At 41.4% G+C, this 22,460-nt stretch overlaps 1 pseudogene; it reads left to right on the forward strand.

Annotated features, from left to right (window-relative positions):
* The first annotated feature begins 109 nt into the window (after positions 1–109).
* On the forward strand, positions 110–19,363 carry LOC119569892 (annotated as a pseudogene).
* Positions 19,364–22,460: the final 3,097 nt, after the last annotated feature.

Consider the following 22,460-nt stretch of genomic DNA (forward strand, 5'->3'; position numbering starts at 1 on the left):
GAGGAAAAATTGGAATTTTAAGTCATTGTAAAATGGCAACCAAAAATTTAAAGGACCAAGTTTTACTGTATATAGTTGTATTGATAACAGTTTTATATATAATTTTATGATGCTCTTGAATATCCTCAAGGAACAGAGTCAAGTAAAGTGCTTGGTCTGTCTGTGCTGGGTTCAGGTAGTGGGTATCAAATTTTTTGTAGAGATGTAAGGAATGCAGAAATGTTTACATATCATTTACCTTGGTTGGTATGTTTGTGAAATCATTTTTTAACATTTGGAGTTCTGTGCAAAATTCAGCAAACAAAAAGTTGTTGAAGGGGCATTCTCTTCCCCAAAGTCTACAGTATGGTTTATGCTCTCATGAAAGAAAAATGTAAATTTTTCTATAGAATGGCAATGTGTAAAGTAATTTTTTTGGGGCCTTAATATTTAAGTTCTGTAATCAACAATACTATTTTAAAAGGTATTTAAATTGGGTAATAAATTCTTGTCACCAATGTACAGGAGATGCTTTATCTCGCAAAGAGTACAATTTTTTACCTGAGATGTGTTTACTATAAAATTTGTGATTAACTGTGATTCATCAGTCTGTCATCTTTAAAGCAAACATTGTTCCTTTGTTTTAAAGCAAATATTTACTCTTTTTTTATCTGGTAGTGAATTTTAAGGTCTCAAAAAATTTGTATATGTACATAACATGTAACATTTATCATGTACATACATGTAACTCAGCTATCAGATGTAAATTATAGATGTCTATCAATTAGGTGTTTACTTCTTCCTTGATTTAACAAGGTAGAGTATCATATTTCAATGTTTTGCCACTGTGCATTTTAAATTTTGGGTCATATTTCTCCAGTGTGTACCCCCCCAATCTCTTGCCCGTTGTTGTCGTGGGGGGGGCCTTAGGAGGCGGAGACTGGGACCCAATGATGGGAAACCCCCCAAACCCTTTGGGGGACTCAGCCCTCGACTCAACTAATTTTGCATGGTTTTTTTTTTTCCTTCCCACTTTTCGTTTCTGTCCCTTCACCAAACCCTTCTGCTATCCCACCCCCCTAAGGTGTGAGGTCGTGCTGAAAGGATGAAAGGCTGATTTTGTGCCAGTCCTGAACGGCCTGAGGGAGCCATGGGCAGGGTATTCCCCTTTTTAGTTACCTAGCCCTTACCCCTCAAGGGACCCTGAGGGATGGACTTTTTTTTATCCCCAACATAACCCGGCTTACCATGGCCAGTAATGAAAAACATATCCCACTATTAGGGGCAATGAGGCTTGCCCCTTTATAATAGCCCCAACGAGTAAACCCACCCGATTCCCTGACCCCAGGCTCTCCTCTTGACCACGGCTCTGAAACTGCAATAACTACCCCCTCATCAATGCCTACTAGTACAGTAGCCAACAATCAACCCTTAAGGAACATTTTCACTCTCCCAGCATACTAAACTTCAAAACCTCTCCCCCCACAACCTCCAACATCAACCACCCCATCCTCCCTTATTAATACCTTACAGCCTTATTCCCCACCTCTCCAAAAACACTACCTCCCTCAACACTACCCCATCTTCGTCACGCCCCACGCCTTCTACTACCCCTATCTCTACAACAATCTTGAATACTCTCTTTAGCGCAGCCAAATGGGACCATTTTCGTGATCCCTCCCACCAGCTCCCTACTCTGACAACACCCTTCTCTTCCAACAATGTCTCCAAAAACAAGTAGGTAAAGTCTCTTTCCGTAGTCGACCCGGACCGCTCCCGTCTTGTCACAGTAACATCCGAAAACCAAGCTATAGCATTAACAAAACTAACAGACCTATATGGTAACCCCATCCTTGCAGAACCCCATCCAACCCTCAATATTTGGCACCGGAACGTTTCAATCTCCCAGCAAATTGCCCAGTCTATGACAAGATTGGTCAGACTGTGGAGAAGACCTACTTGCCTGTCCCCACAGACTATGATGCAACATCAGTACAATGCTACTCCATTCCCCCCAGAGGTATCGAAAGAAACCCACTAACCATAGCCAAAATTACCTTCCGTAGACAGACCTTCCCTTTAACGTCCCCCCAATCCCTTGCCCGTTGTTGTCGTGGGGGCTTAGGAGGCGGAGGACTGGGACCCAAGATGGGGAACTCCCAACCCTTTGGGGAAACTCAGCCCTCGACTCAACTAATTTTGCATGGTCTTTATTTTCCTTCCTACTTTTCGTTTCTGTCCCTTCACCAAACCCTTCTGCTATCCACCTCCTAAGGTGTGAGAGCCGTGCTGAAAGGATGAAAGGCTGACTTTGTACCAGTCCTGAACGGCCTGAGGGAGCCATGGGCACGGTATTCCCTGATTTAGTTATCAAGCCCTTACCTCAAGGGGACCCTGAGGGATGGACTTTTTTTATCCCAACATAATCCAGGCTTACCAGGCCAGTAATGAAAACATATCCCCACTATTAGGGGCAATGAGGCTTGTCCCTTTATCAAATAGCCCCAACCATGTAAACCCACCAGATTCCCTGACCCCAGGTTTCCCCTTTTGACCACGGCTCCGAACACTGCAATAACTACCCCCTCATCAATGCCTACTAGTACAGTACCCAAAACAATCAACCCTTTAAAGGAACATTTCCACTCTCCCAGCAATCTCAACTTAAAACACCTCTACCCCCACAACCCCCAAACATCAACACCCCATCCTCCCTTTTTAATACCTTACAGCCTTATTGCCCACCTCCCATAAACCTACCTCCCTTAACACTACTCCATCTTCGTCACCCCCCCCGCCCTTCTTCTACCCCTTCTCTACAACAATTTGAATACCCTCTTCAGCGCAGCCAAATGGGACCGATTTTTCGTGATCCCTCCCCAGCTCCCTACTCTGACAACACCCTTCTTTCCAACAACGTCCCCCAAAGACAAGTAGGTTTAAAATTCTTTCCGTAGCCGACCGACCGCTCCCGTCTTGTCACAGTAACATCCGAAAACAAGCTATAGCATTAACAAAACTAACAGACCTATATGGTAACCCCATCCTTGCAGAACCCCATCCAACGCTCAATACTTGCACCGGAACAGTTTCAATCTCCCCAGCAAATTGCCCAATCTATGACAAAGATTAGTCAGATTGTGGAGAAGATCTACTTGCCTGTCTCACAGACTATGATGTAACATCAGTACAGTGCTACTCCATTCCCCCCAGAGGTCATCGAAAGAAACCCACTAACATAGCCAAAATTACCTTCCGTAGGCATGACCTTCCCTTAACGTCTACATAGGAGGAGAATCCTCCCTGTTCGTCCATACCAACCCCCTCCAGTCAGTGCCAAATTTTTTGGGTCTAGGACACCCAGCCAAACATTGCCGTTTCCCCGCCAGATGCCCACATGTGCCCAACCTAGCCATACCCGATCTAACTGCCCTGCACAATCACGCACATGTGCCAACTGTGGCGGCCCCCATAATGTATTTTATAGGGGTTGTCCCACCTATAAATTTGAGTCTGAGGTAGCAACTCTCAGATTCAAACTTGGACTCACACTATGTGAAGCCAGACAAGAAGCACGTCGACGTGGTTTCTCCCTTACTCCTTACTCCGTAATACTGCTCATTCTACCAATTCTCCTAAACCCCCCCCCCCTACTCTAACCCCCTCTTCTACCTCCTACCTTCCCCGTCCAAAATCTTTTGCCATCCTAAATCCAGACACTCCAATCTCTACTACAGATACTTCAATCACCACTACAATCCCAAACCTTCCCTCTCCCTCCTCGCACTACCCCTAACAGACAGAACAAACGTTTCCACCCCCTCTTCCCCTACCACACAATCACCTCCCCCTTCCTTTGCTCATATGCTTGAGACACCAGTCCTCTCTTCCCCCCCTCACAAGAAATCCTTTATCCCCCAAAACTCCCGAACCAACTCAGAAGAAGAAACTATTGAAAATATTCAAGATTACCTAATGAAAACTGACACTCAACCTCCAAATCTTACAACTGCTCCTTCCACACTCCAAGTAACTGCTGATATCCATCCTCCTCCTAACGATAGCCCCTACACCCTATCCTCCTACCCCCTCCCCACACAGCCCATCCCCCCGACCCCAACCCCGCCCACATTAACCCTCCACCAGCCCCCCTATCCTTCCACTCCCTCCTTTCGCACGTGAATCCCTTATGTAACTCATTAACTCTCATAAAGTCAATACACACCACCAGACACTCCAATCCCACACATCCTACTGCCGGGCCCACGTTTTGAAACAACTCATACCTCTGCTTTCCCCCACCTATCCCCCCTTCACCGACCTCCCAACCTATCAGACATCCTTACAGAATCCCACACTTTTTGCTTCAACAACCTATTCTCTTTCCTCAAACGCATACATATTCTTCATCTAATCTAACTCCTTACCATACCCGACCCTAACCCTTTCACTCACCAATTCCTTTGCCCAGCTTAGACAACTAATCACTAACTCAACCCCTTCCCTAACATTAACTATAGTGCTAAATGACCTTAGATGTCTAGCACATTTATCTTGCTTTTAACCATTAACCATTCCCTTTAACGTCTACATAGGAGGAGAATCCCTCCCTGTTCGTCCATATCAACCTCCTCCACGTCAGTGCCAAAATTGTTGGCGTCTAGGACACCCAGCCAAACATTGCCGTTTTCCCCGCCAATGCCCACTATGTGCCCAACCTGGCCATACCCGATCTAACTGCTCTGCACAATCACGCACATGTGCCCAAATGTGGCGGCCCCCATAATGTATTTTATAAGGGGCTGTCCCCCTATAAATTTGAGTCTGAGGTAGCAACTCTCAATTCAAACTTGGACTCACACTACGTGAAGCCAGACAGGAAGCACATCGACGTGGTTTCTCTCTTACTCCTTACTCCAGTAATACTGCTCATTCTACCAATTCTCCTAAACCCACCCCCCCTACATCTAACTCCCCCTCTTCTACCTCTTACCTTCCCCAGTCAAACTCTTTTGCCATCCTAAACCCAGGACACTCCAATCTCTACTACAGATATTTTCAATCACCACTACAACCCCCAAAACCTTCCCTTCCCCCCTCGCACTACCCGTAACAGACAGAACAAACATTCCACCCCTCCTTTTCCCCCACCACACAAACACCTCCACCTTCCTTTGCCCCTACGCTTGACACCAATCCCCTCTTCCCCCCTCACAAGAAATCCTTTATCCCCCAAAACTCCCCAACCAACTCCTCAGAAGAACTATTGAAAATATTCAAGATTTACTTAATGAAAACTGACAAAAGCCTCCGAATCTTACAACTCCTCTCCTTTCACACTCCAATTAAAATGCTGATATCCCTCCTCCTCCTAACGATATCCCCCCTACACCCAATCCTCCTAAACCCCTCCCAACACAGCCCATCCCCCCGACCCCCAAACCCCGCCCACATTAACCTCCCACCATCCCTCTATCCCTTCCATTCCCTCCTGGATACACACGTGAATCCCTTATGTAACCCTCCCAAACCCTCCCCTCTATCCCCTTTCCCCTCCTCCTTTTATACACACGTGAATCCCTTATGTCACAAGTATCCCCTTCCAAATACCTCTGTCTCCTAATACCCCTCCTAGTAGAACACCAACTCCCACACCTCTTCCATCTCAGACCTCTTGCTCCCTATCCCACCCTCTAGCTGCTTCCTCCTCAAAATCTCCAAAACGTACTACAATCTATATAATATCCTTTATGGAATATTCCCCGGTTTCCGCTCCCACAAACCCGACCTTCGTCATATCCTTTCCTCTATAACCCATCTATTGTATGCCTTCAAGAGACCTTTCTTCACATCCTCCAATACCAATCCCCAATTATCATTTTGTCTCTTCCCCACATTCCCTTTATGTCTCGTCCATACTTACCTCTGCTTTCCCCCACCTATCCTCCCTTCACTGACCTCCCAACCTATCAGACATCCTTACAGAATCCCACACTTTCAGTTTCAACAACCTATTCTCTTTCCTCAAACGCATACATACCCTCCATCTAATCTAACTCCTTACCATACCCGACCCTAACCCTTTCACTCACCAATTCCTTTGCCCAGCTTAGAAAACTAATCACTAACTCAACCACCCTTCCCTAACATTAACTATAGTGCTACATGACCTTAGATGTCTAGCACATTTATCTTGCTTTTAACCATTAACCATTAACCATCTCCAGTGTGTATTAATCTGTAGCAAAGAAGCTAAAGACAGTTATGCAAACAGGAAGAACTATAGCTGTGATACACTGAATTTTGCAATGTTCATTTTTGTTTCCAAAATTATATAAGCACAAAAGCACAAGATCCACTAGCCTTCAGCCATCTCCCCCCCCCCCCATCCCTAGTCCGTTGTTGTCATGGGGGGGGGGGGCTTAGGAGAAATTGAGGCCCATTGCTGGGATCGTTGGCGTGGGATGGGGGGGGACGGACACTTAGGACCAGTGTAAGAGATCACACCACCTTAGACCTGAGCCCTAGTTTTGCATGGTCTTTTCTTCTCCCCCTTTCCTTTTCCTTCTCTTCATCCCCCCCCCACCCCATCCCTTGCCCGTTGTTGTCGTGGGGGGGCTTAGGAGACGAGGACTGGGACCTAATGCTGGGATCTCCCCCGCCTTGGGCCCCAGCCTTGACTCAATTTTGCATGGTCTTTTTTCCCCTCCTGCTTTTTTGGGTTTTCCCTCCCCTTTCCCAAACCCTTCTACTATCTATTTCCTAAGGTGTGGGGAAACCGTGCTGAAAAGGATGAAAGGCTGACTTTGTGCCAGTTCTGAACGGCCTGAGGGAGCCATGGGCACAGTATTTCCCGTTTTAGTTGTTTAGCCTTACCCTCAAGGGGACTGTTCATCTCTCCCATTATACTTCGGGCTTACCATGGCCAATAATGAAAACATTATATCCTTATTAGGGGCAATGAGGCTTGCCCCTTCATCAAATAGCCTACCAATTCAAACTCTCCCGATTCCCCGACCCCAGGCTATCCTTTGACCACGGCTCCAAACATTGCAACTACTAACCCCTCTTCAATGCCTACTAGTACGTTATCCACCCAAATCAATACTCAATCTCTAGGAAACCTTCCTAGTCTCCCAACATGCTCAACTTCATCACCTCTACCCTCACAATCTTCATCAACTACCCCATCCTCACTTATTACTACCTTACAACCTTATTACTTATCTCTCCATAATACTACTTCCCTTAACACTACTCCCTCTTCTACACGCTCACATCCTTCTGCTATCCCCCATCTCTACAAATATCTTAGATACTCTATTTAGCCCAGCCATATGGGACCAATTTTTGGTGATCCCTCCCACAGCTCCCTACTCTGACAACACTCCTCTTCCAGCAATGCCCCCAAAACAAGTAGGCAAAGTCTCTTTCCGAAGCCGACCTGACCGTTCCTGTCTCGTCAGCAGTAACATCTGAAACCCAAGCTATAGCATTATCAACTGTATCTCCCCAGAAAACTACCCTATCTATAACAAAAATTGGTCAGATTGTGCAGAAGACTTACTTGCCTGCCTCATGGACTATGATGTGATATCAGTACAGTGCTACTCCATTCCTCCCACTGGTCATCGTAAGAACCCCACAAACATTGCCAAGATTACTTTCCGTAGACATGACCTCCCCTTTAATGTTTACATTGGTGGAGAATCCTTCCCTGTCCGACTGTATCAACCTCCTCCCCGTCAGTGCCAAAATTGTTGGCGTTTAGGACATCTTGCCAAGCATTGCTGTTCTACAGCCAGATGCCCTCTATGTGCCCAACTGGTCATACTCTGCACATTCACGCACATGTGCCAACTGTGGCGGCCCCATGATGTTTTTTATAGGGTCTGAGGTGGCAACTCTCAGATTCAAACTTGAACTCACTCTTCGTGAAGCCAGACAGGAAGCATGTCGACGAGGTTTTTCTCTTACAACCTACTTCAGTAATGGCGCTCGTTCTGTCCCTCTCCTTCCCTCCCAAGATGTTCCAATACTTATCCCTCCACACTCAAAGTGACTGCTGATATCCATCCTCCTCCTACTCATATTCCTCCTATTCCTTCTCAACACAGTCCCCCCCCCCTAGCTCCACCTCCACCTACATTAACCCTCCCTCCATCCCCTCTATCCCTTCCACCCCCTCCTGGGGACACACGTGAATCCCTTATGTCACAACTATGCCCTTCCCCACATGCTTCACCTCCTGATACCCCTCCCAATACAACACCAACCCCCTAGCTCCATCCCCATCAAATTCTCCAACACGCACTGTAACTGTTATCACTCATAGATTGACTAAACATTAACTCATTGACTTGACCACCTCTCATAGTTGAGATTTTAACTGTCGCCACACTCTTTGGGATGATTCTATCACTACTTCTCTAATGCTGACCTTGTCCACCTAATCTCAAACTGTCCCAACCACTTTCACATGCATACCCAACCCTTTTCATGCCTTGATCTTTCTTTTTGCTCTCCTTCCATTTGTCTAGACTTCCATTGGTTAGTTGTAGACCACCTTCATTATAGTGATCATTTTTCTATTCTCCTTTCTCCTACTTCCTATGCCCCCTTACTGGTGCTTTGACAGAGATGACTGGCATACTTTTACCTCTCTCTCTACTCTTGATCTTCCTCCATCATCCTTCTCTTCCACTTCAGACCCCTTTTGCCTTCCCAATTTACAGCACCAAAATTACCAATTTTATTTGATTAGTTTTTAAAAAATGTATATATAATATAGTTTTCCCATGAGTTATAAGGGAGATATTTTGAAGCAAAAAAAAGGGTCTTTTCCCGGGCCAATCCTACCCCAAAAGGGGACTGTAGGTACCCAAACTCATGGGGTTTTAAAGTTTGGGGGCAGCTGCCCCAAAAAAAAGTTCATCTACAATAATATAATTTCCCATGAAAGGCATGAGTAAAAAAAAATATTACATCAGTACCAAAAAAATACGGGAAAATCTGCTGAAAATCCCTTTGCTTTCTGATACAGTGAAAGTTTTTAAAAAAACCAAAATACAAGAGCTTGGTAGAAAATAAAAGGGGTTTTTATTTTTTAAAACCCATTGGACCCGGGGAGCTTTCACTGCCCGTTTGTGTTCCAAAGTTCGAGCATTGGGCCTTCCCTTGTTTGGGCGATTCTCCGGATGGTGGTTTGTAGGCCTGGGGTGCACATGTACACTGGGGTTGGGGCCAGGTCAGGACTATTTCCCTCGTGTAATGTTTTCTTTTTTGTTTTTTTGCCCCTTTTCCCATTTTTCCAAGGTCTTTTTTTGTTAGTTGATATGGTGTTTTAACCCTTTCCCTTTCCCGGGTTTGGCATGTAGCACAACCAGGCCCAGGGCCCGAGACTACCCTCCCGGGGGGCATTTGTACCTCCATGGTTTTGGGAATCCCATGAGTTATTTTTTGTTCCCAATCACGGCAAAAAATTTTTTTCTCCCAGTGAAAGAGTATTAAGTCGTTTTTTAACCTCATCTTTACTAGGAAAAAAAAAAGCAACCAAAAACCAAAAATTTCAAACCCATGATGCCCCCAAACTGCTTATTTTATTCAGACTATAGATTTGAACAATGATAACTATGGAGTTAATAACAACAAAAATACCCTTCAGTTCGTTTTATCAGGAAGTTTGGCAAGTAGAGGCCCTTTAGAAAAAAAATTAAAAAACTGAAAAAAAACAACATATTTTTTTAGTTTTAGGAAAAAAGGGCCTGGGATGCTGGTATTTGGCAGGGTTTGGGTTTTGGCATCCCTGGGGGTGACGATATAAACCCCCTGGCAGAAAAGGGCCCGGGGCCCCATATGAAAAACCCGTCGGGAAAGGGTAATTTACAAAACTCAGTGAAATAAAATAAGTAACTTTGTTATGTCTTCTTTTTTTTTCTTTTTTTTTTTTTTCTTTTTTAAATATTTTTTTTCAGTTTTTAAACCCTGCCCAAAATAGGGATATACTGTCCCCCCTGGAGCAAAACCCCCTTTCTGGTCATAGATAAATACTTTCCCAAAAATTTTTTTAAACCAAGGGAAAGTAATGCAATTTTTAAATCACTGCCCAAAAAATTTTTTCATTTTTTGTGGGAAGTTTTTTCCGGGCCCCCTGGCCTTGGGGAAAAACTCTCATGATACATGTTTCTTTGAACCTGGCTCTCACCAAATTTTTTCTTGACATGAGGCCATTTCCCCCCAACCCAAAGGGGTAAAAAACCAAGTTCCAGAAGGTTGGGGATTTTTCAATTTTTTCCTGCAGTGATAAAGGAAAATTTTCTTTTTCATGAAGGTAGGAATGTCAAAAAAAATAAAAAACCTTTTTTACTAGACAAATAAATAGTTAAAAAAATAAAAAATTAAACAGAGTGAAGCTTGTTTTTAAAAATTGAAAAAAAAATGTCCTTTTGGGGCATTGCAAACATTTTAGGCATGACAATTTAGGACCCAGTTCCCAAAGCAAATGTAGACGACTTTCAGGCCCCCCTAATTTTGGGCCCTTAGGAAATTTTTTTTAAATTCTTTTCCCGGGAGTTTTATTGGTAGCTTTCTTACACAAAAAATAATGCATTTCCAAGACACTAAATATTTCCCTCTAAACTACTGCAGAACATTGAAAAATTTTTTCTCAAATGTTGCTCTGTTTCCTCATTTTGGGGTATTTGGAGGGAAAATCTGGGCATCGGCTGACTGACTGGTGACTCTCCGGGTTGTGGGGCTACATGCCCAGCACCCTAAAACATTCTTTACCAGTAAAAAACTACTTGCCCCCTTTTTTCACTGATTACTTTTTTTCCTGTGGTTGTGTTCTTTTTTTTTTCCCCCTTTCCGAGCAAATTTTTGGTTATTTTTTTATGCGGGATCAAAAATGGTAATAGACTGCATTACATTTTTTATTGCAAATTTTTTTGCTTTTTCTTTCCTACTTTATTGAAATTTTGTTGTTTAGGGTTATTGCACTTTGGGCAAAAACAGTACCCAAAAAGAAAATTTTTTTTTATATTGTTTTATATTTTGCTGTTTTGTTTTTCTTATTTTTTATAACTTTATTATTGTCTTTCATCATCATCATTATTGCCTCATAATCATTATTTCATCATCATCATCATTATTGTCATCATCTTTCATTTTTGTCATAATCATTGCCCATATCTTATTGTCATCATCATCATCTTTATTTTCATCATCATCATTTTTCCCCTTTATCATCATCTTTTTTTCTCATAAAATCACATTAGGTCATCATCATCATTTTTGTCTCTCATCATCATTATTGCATCATCTTTATTGTCTCTTTCATCATCATCTTTATTGTAATCATCATCATCATCATTTTTTGTCATCATCATATCATTATTGTCTTTCATCATCATCATTATTGTCATAATCATCATCTTTCATTAGTTCAATCCCATCATTTTTTGTAATCATCATCATCATCTTTTATTTTTTTGTGTGTGTGGGGTTTTTCCATAATAGTCTGTATTCAAAGTCATGGGTGAGGAAAAATAGGTAGTGCATTTAGACTTTGGTCCTCCCTTGTTTACCAGTAAAGTGGGGCAAGAACCCCTTTTTGTTTCTCTCTAAAAATTTTGTACCTCCCCCCCTTCCCCCGCACTATTTGACAAAAAACCCCCATTGTGAGCCCATTCCCATCCCCCTTTGGCCCTCAGCCATATTTTTCTGTAGCAAATACCTGTCCTCTGTCCAAGGGTTTTTAAAGGATTCAGCCCCTTTTTTAACCCTTGGTCACCATCATCGGGCCCAAAAAATTTACGGGTATTAGGTTTATTTTAAAGTGGACTCTCACCCAAAGGTTTAGTTTGCCACAAAACACTTGTACCCATATGTTTTTGCTTTTCCAGAGGGAAATGAACTTTTTTTTTCTTGCAAGAATCCATATCTCTAGGTAAACTTTTAAAGAATAAAAAACAATAATTAATGCTGTTATTTGTGTCTTTTTTAAAGTTTTTTCAAAATTTCAATTTTTTTTTAATACAACCTGTGTTTGCCAGTCACAGTTAAAACAGGCCCCAGGATCTTGGGATGGAAAAAAGGGTTTTCCTTAAAAGGCCAGTGCTTTTTCTAGTCATGGCTAAAATGGTTTGTATAATCCATACTTTTTTTTATTGTAAAAATATTGCAAAAGAAAAAAATCCAAAAATGTCCATTGAGTAATCATCCAAGAGCTTTTTGCACCCAGGGGCAAATCTTTCCCCATCAGCCAAACCCCCCTTCAGCGAAATTCTCATGATGGCGCTCACCCCTCACCAAAAAATTTTCCCTGACAGCATTCATCCTCCTCAACCCAGATTTTTTCATGATACCTAAGCAAGCTCTTTTTTTTTTTTTTCTCCAGAATTTGCTAAGGATTAGACAAAATGAAATTTTATAAAAAGAATATTACCTTTTTAGTGATAAATGTCGTATTGGGTGAAAAAATTTGTCGGAAATTTATTTTGATCATAGCTTTTAGAAAATTGTTCTTTTTCGCACTCGGGAAAATTTACCTGGGAATTTTAAATTTTTAAAGACTTTACAATTTTTAGATAAATTTTTGGAAGTTTAAAAAAATTAAAAAAATCCCCAGATTTTGTTGAATTATTTTTTAAAAAAAAAGGGAAAAAAAAGGGTCAGTGTAATGACTTTTTGACTTGATTATGTGTATTTTTTAGTGATAGATGTTGCCTTTAAATTTGGGGAAGGATTTCAAAAAAAAAAAAATTTTAGGGCGATATTCATTTGGGGTTAAAGGGATTGTTAAAAAAGGGAAAAAAAGGTTTTTAAAAGCGGGAAAGTAATAGTGGGCGAGATCTTTAAAATTTTGCCCCCTTTTTTTTTTGGGCTTTATGGTAAGACAATTAAAAGTCTCATTTGTAAAAAAAATCAGCCCAGTAATTTTATTTAAATTTGTATAAATGTAAAAAATACCCTTCCCCCGTTTTTTAAACAAATTTTCAGGTCTGTTTTGATATTTCTGACTTTTTTTCCCCCTTTTTTGTTGTCGGGGAATTCGGGATTTTTTTTATTATTATTATTATTAAAAAATATAATATAATATATTAATATAAAATATATAAAAATATATATATATAATAAAATTTTTTTTTTTCTTTTAAACCCATTTCTCTTCTCTTTCCCCTCTCCCCTTCTTTTCCCCTTTTCCATTTCTTCTTTCTCTCTCTCATTTCTCTTCATTCCCCTTTCATTTTTTTTTTCCTTTCATTCTCTTCTCTCTCTTTTTTCCGCTCTTTCCTCTCTCTCTCTCTCTCTCTCTCTCTCTCTCTCTCCCCTCTCTCTCTCTCTCTCTCTCTCTCTCTCTCCCCTCTCCCCGCTCCGCTTTTTCGCTCTTTTTCCCCCCCCCCTCCTATGACTACATAGCAAGAAACAAGGCATAAAGGGAGAAAAGTTGATTGTTCCCCTTTGGGGAAAAAATTTTTTAAAAAACAGAAATATGATCACTTTTCTCTTTAAAAATTATAAAATTTCCCATGCTAAAAATTTAAACCTAAATTTTTTAATTTTAACATTCAAGTAAACTACAAATGCAAAATTTGTTTTGTCTGGACCCCCAAAACAATAATCAGGCTTTTTTAAAACCCTTCCCGAGGGGTGGAATGTACGTACAGGGCCAAAGGGCATGGGGGCCCAACCTCCCGGGGGGGCACGTACGCAATCCAGGGCATGGGGGGGCCCATATGCCGGGGGCAGTACACCTTGCCATAGGGGAAATGCATGGACATGCCATGAGTTTTTTTTTTTTTTTGTTAAAATCACGGAAAAAGATTTTTTTTGGGCCAGGGAAATTTTTGTTTGGGCTTTTTTAAACCCATCTTTTTTCCCCATGCAAAAACAAAAAAAAGGAAAACAAACCAACAATTTAAACTCCTGATCCCGCACACTGCATATTTTTTGGGAAATATAGACTGAATAATGATCAACTATGGAGTCTATTTTAACGAAAAAAAATCCCCTTCAGTCTCGATTTATCAGGAAGTTTGGCAAGTGAGACTGTAAAAAATAATAAAAACTAAAAACAACATTTTTTTCGTATATTACAAAAGAAACGGCTTTGGGGATGCTGGTTTTTTGGGCAGGAGTGGTTTTGCGCATTTTTCGGGGGACATTAACCCCCCGGCAGCGAAGCCCGGGCCTTATGAATGCTACCCCTCAGTAATGGTTAAAAGGTAGCTTTTTTAAAAGGGAAAAACTGTTCATTAAAAGCTGGAGTGAAGGCAACACACTTATTTTCACTTGGGCCCGTCAAAAAAAAAGGACGTTATAAAACACCCTCGGGGGAAGCATAAAAATAGTTTTTTTGCTGTTCAAAATCTACATAAAAAAGAAAGGCTATGTTCATTTTGGAAATTCAGATGGGGATTATGGGCACTAGCCCAAAAACACCCCGTTATGGCAAGAAATTTTTTATGCTTTAAAATAATCCCTTTTTCCCCATGGCCCTTTAAAAAAGGAGAGGGCACCCCTTTAGGGGTCATTCCTATTTATGGTAAATTTTGCCATAACTTTGCACTAAATTTGGGACTGGGGGATAAACCATGTCTCCATCCGGTAAAAAGGTAGCACAAGATTTTGGGGCCAGAAATATTTTTTTTATTTAAAGTAAATTTTTGGGGTTTTTTCCCTTATTTCCCTGGAAATATGCCACACATTTTGAATCCCAGTTTTTTTTTAAAAAAAGTAAGAAAAAACTGGGGGTGTGGGTGGGTGGGGGGGGTGGGTGGTCACGTGTGCGTCCCGACACAAAACCAGCACAATTTGCATATAAATAAAACCCCCAATTCAGAATTTAAAAAAATTTCCCCGACAGTAAAATGTAAATTCGTCTTCTATGTATTTTTCAAAAAATAAAAAAAAAACTTCAAACAAAATGTACTTTATAAAGGTTGAAGGACATTTTTTTTACAATCTTTGAAATTAGGAAAGAAAGTTTTTATTATTTTTATTTTTTTTTTAACAAAACCAATGGCCTAAAACGTTTCAGGTGGGCCCAAGGGACAAAGGGGAACAACAGCAAGTTTTACCCTTTCATTAGAAAAAGAAGTTTTACATTGGTAATTTTTGGTGATTCGGGAATTGTTTTTGGTTGAAAGACCCAGGAAAATGGGGAACCTTTGTTATTTAAAGATTTTTTTTTTTTCCGGGGCCTTTTATTTTTGGAAAGTGTTTTTTAAAATATGATGGAACAGTTGTACTCTAGGATGTACAAAAATTTTTTTTTAAAATTATTTATCCAAATTACAGATGGGGGTTTTTGGCAGGTGGGGGTCTGCCCGGGGGCCCACAAGCCTGAGAGTATAGGCGGAAAGCCTTTATCACAAAATGTGGGGGCAAGGTCTAAAACAAATCGGGGGGTAAACGTGTGGTGTGGAACGGGCCGAAGTCGGGTCCCCCGGGCCCTGTTCGCAATCTAACCAAGGATGAAATTCCTTTCCGGCAGTTGCTAGATTTTAGGTTAGTTTACTGGGGGGATAAGATGTGAAGAATCATGATGACCCTGTTTAACTTTTTTTTTTTTAAAAGCTAATTTTCTTTAAAAAAATTTAATTTCCCTTTTTCCCCCCAAATGTGTGTGGGGTTTTCTAAAGGGGGCCTTTTTTTTTCGGGGTTATTTGGGGGGCTAAAATGCTACAAATGTTCAGTTTGTGGGATCCCCAGACCCAGATGTGTGGTCATCCCAAATTAGGATTTTAACGGAAATAGTTTGTCCACTTGGGTACAGATGGCCTCGGGAAAATGTGCTTAAAACCTGAGGGCCTGCTTAGTGGGGCCCATTCAGAGAGAAAAATAATAAAAAAACATTTTTAGGCTTTACCGACCTATGTGGGAAGGGATTTAAATTTTTAAAAGGAAAATTTAAAGAGAAAACTCTTCAAAAATTTGTATGCTAACCCCCCAAAATGTAAAAGTTTTTTTGGGATAAAGGGTTTTCCGAAAAATTAAAAAGGTTTTATGGAATGGAAAGTTATAAAGTCATTTTTGTGAAACTTGTTTTTTCCTAAAAATTTAAAATTTAAAATTACTTTTTCCCACAAAAGGTTTATGGGTGAATCCATCCCGCCCCAGTATTCGGGGCCCTTTGGGGAACGCTACCCTCAAACTTAATTCAGAGCAATAAAAACAAGGCAGTCACATTCTTCCTTGACCCTTTCCAGGCAGACCAAAGAGAGAGGTAAATTTTTTATCATTATTATTTTTTTTTCATTTCTTTGTACTTGGATATTGATCATACAGCTAAATTATGTGTAAGGAAAAGTTTTGGTTAAAATTGAATTTTAAACTACCCATTTTCTTTTGTAGGTACTTTTGCAACAGAAGGGAAATTGAAAAAGGGTTTTTCCCCAAAAAGCCAGCTACCAAAACACCAGCTGCTGAAAAAGACAAAAAACACGGGAAAAGCCACAGCCCCAAAGTTCCCGTGTACAACCAGACCCAAAAGCAACACGGCTGAAGGAAACCCGGGGGGGTTCTGAGGATTAAGGAGCGTCTTCCGAAAAAAATGGCAGAAAAAACCAAAAAGACAGGGGTCGGGAAAACCACCCAGATGGAGCAGATGAACCAGGGGTTTGTTCAATTTTGACCAAAAAAATGGCAGTAGCTTAGGCTGTAATAGTGGGAGTAATGTTGGGGAAAGGTGGTCATCCCACTAACTGGGTGTGGAGTAAACTAAAGGGGGTTTTGTTCTAAAGTGGGGGGCTGTGAAAGGGGGTAATGCATTTTAAAGAAACATCAAGTAAAATGAAAACTAAGCTCGGGATCATTTTACAACCCGATTTTTCCCCCCTCCCATCGGGCCTACCACCATCAAATTGCCAGGGGAAAGTATATTGGGAAAAAATGTCAGACTAAGCCCAAAAAACTTCAAAAGGGGCCCTTCCCTGAAAGTGTATTGGGAAAAATGTACCAGAAAACAGTTCAAAAAGCTAAAACTGAAATAAAACCAAAAAAATTTTTGGACAGAATGTAGACTAACATGGGCCCCTGAGGGGATGATATACAAATTCCGTTGTGCCCAAGAAAGCCCCACAAGTCCAGGAATAGATGAAAAAAAAAAAGGAAAAAGCCAGAGGAATGGCAGGTAGAGGAAAGTCTTTAGGAGGGAACTTGCATCAGAGAAGAATGAGGGTTAGAAGGGGGGGACAAGGTCAAACACCCAATGTCCACCAGGAATGGAAATTGAAAATAAAGAGAAAGACCCCTGTTGTTTTCCCCAATAAAAACCAATGAATGGAAAGAAAAAGGGAGAAAGAGGAGACTGCGGGGGAACTATTTCCCCGGGTTTTTGAAAAGCTCTTGGTAATTCTGCTTTTGATCCAGTAATCGTGTGCTCAAGTCATTTAAATAGGGGGGCAACAAAAAGGTTGTCCAGACTGTCCCCAAAAACTGGGAAAAACCCAAGAGAAAAAGAACTTCGACACGAAGCAAAATCTGCAGAGGAACCTATTCCAAAATCTGAAAGGGTTCATACTCCCCTCTCACAATGGAGCCATAAGCCGATGGTGACAAGAAGTCAAAAAGAAGCTCAAAAAAACCCCCCCCGCCACACCCAAGAAAAGTCTTCAGAACATCGGCCACCCCAAGAAAATGAAGTGGGTGGGGGTTGTGTCTGTTTATTTTTTTAAAATTAACTGGGGTTATAGAAGAAATTTTGTATCTTGAACATTTTTTTTTATTAAGAATAAAAGGGAAATTTTTCTTATCCTAATTTTTTATTTTTTGTTTTTTTTTTTTATTTGTGTGACCCTAATTAGATTGCCTGTAAAATATGTCCCCAAATTTCCCTTGGGTTTGCAAAAAATGTTGCCTGGGTATAATTTTATTTGAAAAAGGCATTCTCTCAAAGTGCTGTTTATGTAAATAATAACCCTTTTTTTTATAAGGGAAAAGGGGTTTTTTACGGTTTATGCATTTTGTTGTTACGGGGAAAAGGTTTTTTTACTTTAACTTTTTTTCTTGCACCACTGAAAGTGAAGTTTATTTTATATCCCATTGAAAGTATCTGTTTTCGGGCAGTGTAGTTTTGTGTTAGAAAGTAAAATTTGGAAAACAAATTTTGATCTTAACGCCCAATTGCTAGTAGAATTTTAGAAAAACTGTGTGCCTTTTTTTGCCCCAAGGCATTTTCCCGGGTTTATATTGTGGTAGGAATGCGCTGTAAAGGAATGGTTCGATTACAAGCCAAAAGTGAGGGAAGAAGAAAAAAATGGAAGAAAATTTTAACCTTTTCCCCTGGTTTTGCCCCTTTGTCGGTGTTTTTGGGCTTTGAATGTGTTTTGTCTAAAACCCTTGTCTGAAAATTTTCTTTAGTTTTTTGTAGATGTGTTGATTTGCAGTAAAAATTTACTTTTTTTTTCCCAAAATTTTTTTTTTTTGAAACCCAATAGGGATTTTTTCACTCATAGAAAGAATTCAGTACCATCAAAAAGTTTAAGCAATAAAAAAGAATCATAAAAATTTTCCCCTTTTTAAGCCCAAAATCAAAAAAAATATTTTAAAAAAATATAAAAATTTGGGCAGTACTATTAGCTTGTCTCCCCCACATTCAGTCTATTGAGTGTGTATTTTAAAACTCGGGAAAAAATATTTTTAATAAATATATATAAATTGCCCTATATTTATACTAATTGGCACCTGAAAAGGTCATATTTTTTTTGGGGTTTTAAGAAAATTTGGGGAAAAAAATTGGGAAATTTTTTAAGTAATTGTAAAATGGAAACCCAAAATTTTTAAAAAGGACCAAGTTTTACTGTATTATTGTTTTTGAAAAACATTTTTATATAAAATTTTATGATGCTTTTTTTTGAATACCCCTAAAGGGAAACAGATTCAAGTAAAGTGCTTGGTCGTCTGGGGCTGGGTTTTTCGGGGTAGTGGGTATCAAATTTATTGAAGATGAAAAGGGAAAGCAGAAATTTTTACATATCATTTCCCTTTGGTTGGTATGTTTGTAAAATTTCCATTTTTTAACTTTTGGGAGTTTGTGCAAAATTCGGGCAAACAAAAAGTTGTTAAAGGTTGGCTTTCCCTTTCCCCAAATTTCTACAGTATGGTTTATGCCCCAAATGAAAGAAAAATGAAAATTTTTTTCTATAGAAGGGCCCAATGTTTTAAAGTAATTCTTTTGGCCTTAATATTTAAGTTCTGTAATAACCCAAACTATTTTAAAAAGGTATTTAAATTGGGTAAAAAAATTTTGTCCCCAATTTTTACAGGAGAGCTTTATCTCGAAAAAGGTACAATTTTTTACCTGAATGTTTTACTATATTTTGTGATTAACTGTGTTTCACAGTCTGTCATTTTTAAAGCAAACATTGTTCCTTTGTTTTAAAGGGCAAATATTTACTTTTTTTTTATCTGGTAGTAAAATTTTAAGGTCCAAAAAATTTGTATATGTACATAACAGGGAACATTTATCATGTCATACATGAAACCCTCAGCTATCAGTTTTAAAATTATGATGTCTATAAATTTAGGGGGGTTTACTTTTTTTCCTTGATTTAAGGGGGGAAGATTCATATTTCAATTTTTTGCCACTGTGCATTTTAATTTGGGTCATATTTCTCCAGTGTGTACCCCCCCAATCCTTGCCCTTTGTTGTCGTGGGGGGGGGGCCTTAGGGGGCCCGGAGAGGGACCCAATGGGGGGAAAACCCCCCAAACCCTTTGGGGGACTCAGCCCTCGACTAAAAATAATTTTGCAGGTTTTTTTTTTTCCTTCCCACTTTTCTTTTTCTGTCCCTTCCCCAAAAACCCTTCTGCAAACCCCACCCCCCTAAGGGTGGAGTGTGCTGAAAGGGAAAGGCGGGATTTTGTGCCAGTCCGAAGGCCCTTTGAGGGAGCCGGGGCCCGTTTTCCCCTTTTTGGGCCCCCAAAGCCCTTACCCCTAAAAGGGACCCGGGAGGGAGGGGTTTTTTTTTACCCCCAAACAAAAACCCGGGCTTACCATGGCCAGAAATAAAAAACTATCCCCACTTTTTAGGGGCAATGAGGCTTGCCCCTTTATCAATACCCCCAAACGGGAAAAACCCCCCCGTTTTCCCGGGACCCCAGGCTCCCCTTTCTGCCCCACGGCTCTGAAACTGCAAAAAACCCCCCCTCATCAATGCCTACTATTTAAAGTGGGCCAAAAATAAACCCCAAAGGGAAACATTTTCACTTTTCCAGCATACTAAACTTCAAAACCTCTCCCCCCACAACCTCCAACATAAACCCACCCCACCTCCCTTATTAATACCTTCCCAGCCTTATTGCCACCTCCCCCATAAAACTACCCCCCTCAACACTACCCCACTTCGTCACGCCCCCCCCCCTTCTACTACCCCAAATCTCTACAACAATTTTTAAATACTCTCTTTAGCGAAGGCCAAATGGGACCATTTTCTGACCCCCTCCCCCACCCTCCCACTCTGACAACACCCTTCTTTTTCCAAAACAATGTCCCCCAAAAACAAGTGGGTTTAAAAAGTCTTTTTCCGTAGCCCCCCCGGGACCGCCCCGTCTTGTCACAGTAAATCCGAAAACCAAGCTTTTAGTTTTAAAACAAAACAACAGACCTATATGGAAACCCCCCACCCCTTGCAAAAACCCCCTCCAACCCTAAATATTTGGCACCGGAACTTTTAAATTCCCCAGAAAAATTGCCCAGTCTGTGAAAGTTTGGTCAGACGGGTGGAAAAAAGCCCAATTTGCCTGTCCCCCACGGGACTATGATGCAACATCAGAAACAATGTTTACCCCAAATTCCCCCCCAGAGGTTCTGAAAAAAAACCCAAATTTAACATAGCCAAAATTCCCTTTCCCGTAGAAAAAATGCCCTTTCCCCTTTTAAACGCCCCCCCCCAACCCCTTTTGCCCGTTGTTGTCGGGGGGGGGTTTAGGAGGCGGGGGGCCCTGGGACCCAAGGAGGGGGAAAAACCCCCCAAACCTTGGGACTCCCCCCTTCGATTTCAACAAATTTTGCTTTGGTCTTTTTTTTCCTTCCTACTTTTCGTTTTGCCCCTTTCACCAAAACCCTTCTGCTATCCACCTCCTAAGGTGTGAGAGCCGGCTGAAAGGATAAAGGTTTGACTTTGTACCATCCTGAAGGGCCCTGGGGGGAGCCGGGGCACGGTACCCCCCTGTTTTTAGTTACCCAACCCCCTTTCCCCCAAGGGGCCCCCGGGGGATGGACTTTTTTACCCCCAACATAATCCGGTTTTACCAGGGCCCAGTAATAAAAAAACATATCCCCACTATTGGGGGCAATGGGGTTTTTCCCCTTTAAATAAAAATACCCCCAACCATTTTAAACCCCCCAAAATTCCCCGGGCCCCCGGGCTCCCCTTTTGACCACGGCTCCGAACATTTGCAATAACTACCCCCTCATAAAATCCCTACTAGTACGTAAAAAACAACCCTTGGGAAACTTTTTCACCCCTCCCAGCAATCTAAATTTAAAACACCTCTACCCCCACAACCCCCAAACTTTCAACCCCCCCATCCCCCCTTTTTAAAATACCTTACACCCTTTTTTGCCCACCCCCCAAAAACCCTACCCCCCCTTTTAACCCACTACTCCATCTTCGCCCAGGGCCCCCCGCCCTTCTTCTACCCCTTCTTTTACAACTTTTTTAAATACCCTCTTCAGGCACCCCAAAGGGGACCAAAATTTTTCGTGATCCCTCCCCACTCCCTATTGACAACACCCTTCTTTCCCCCAAGGGCCCCCAAAGAAAAGTGGGTTTAAAGTTTTTTCCCGGAGCCGACCGACCGCCCCGTTTGTCACAGAAACACCAAAAACCCAAGTTTATAGCATTAAAAAAAACTAACAGACCTATATGGAAACCCCCCATCCTTGCAGAACCCCACCCCAACGCTAAATATTTGGGCACCGGAACAGTTTAAATCCCCCGGGAAAATTCCCCAACCCTTTTGAAAAAGATTAGTCAGTTTTGGGGAAAGAAGACTACTTGCCTGTCTCACAGCCTTTTGATGAAACACCCACCCAGTGCTACCCCTTTCCCCCCCCAGAGGTCATAAAAAGAAACCCACTAACAAAAGCCAAAATTACCTTCCGTAGGAAAGGCCCTTTCCCCTTTAACGCCCTACTTTGGGAAGGAAACCCCTCCCTGTTCCCCTTTCCCAAACCCCCTCCCGCCCGTCCCAAAAATTTTTTGGGGTTTCTAGGACACCCACCCAAACATTGCCTTTCCACAGCCAGATGCCCACATTTTCCCCCAAACCTAGTCCCCCCGATCAAAACTCCCTTTGCAAAATCACGCACAGTCCCCAACTTTTGGGGCCCCCATAATGTATTTTAGGGGGGTTTGGGTCCCCCCCTATAAATTTGAGTCTGAGGTAGCAACCCCTCAGATTCAAACTTGGACTCACACTATGGGGAAGCCAGCCCAAGAAGAAAGGCGCCGTGGTTTCCCCCCTTACTCCTTA

This window comes from Penaeus monodon, unplaced genomic scaffold, assembly GCF_015228065.2.
Source record: "Penaeus monodon isolate SGIC_2016 unplaced genomic scaffold, NSTDA_Pmon_1 PmonScaffold_196, whole genome shotgun sequence".
In the NCBI taxonomy this organism is placed as follows: domain Eukaryota; kingdom Metazoa; phylum Arthropoda; class Malacostraca; order Decapoda; family Penaeidae; genus Penaeus; species Penaeus monodon.